The sequence below is a fragment of the Malurus melanocephalus genome, unplaced genomic scaffold, assembly GCF_030028575.1.
Source record: "Malurus melanocephalus ecotype Western Australia unplaced genomic scaffold, MMel_1.1 scaffold_4302, whole genome shotgun sequence".
NCBI lineage: Eukaryota > Metazoa > Chordata > Aves > Passeriformes > Maluridae > Malurus > Malurus melanocephalus.
The window spans coordinates 5,537-5,786 of record NW_026627534.1 but is presented as its reverse complement, the minus strand read 5'-3'; positions in this window follow the sequence as shown (position 1 = coordinate 5,786).

Here is a 250-nt window from a genome sequence, read left to right as displayed (position 1 = left end):
GATTAAAGCTTTAGTCATAATGACACGGATGGTGCTGGCACTCAGGGGCCTGGATTTGCAGCGTGTGGAGGGAGCTGATTGCAGGTTGGAGTCCRCAAGGATTTTACAGAGCTCTTTAGRACAGCCTGAGGTGCAGTCACGGGAGCTCCTCTCTCTTAAAAACGGCTGCTTGTTGTGACACAGAGGAGCTGAAACACTCCCAGGACAGTTACTGCCATTTCAGGGCGTGTGGTGGAAATGTTACAAGAAC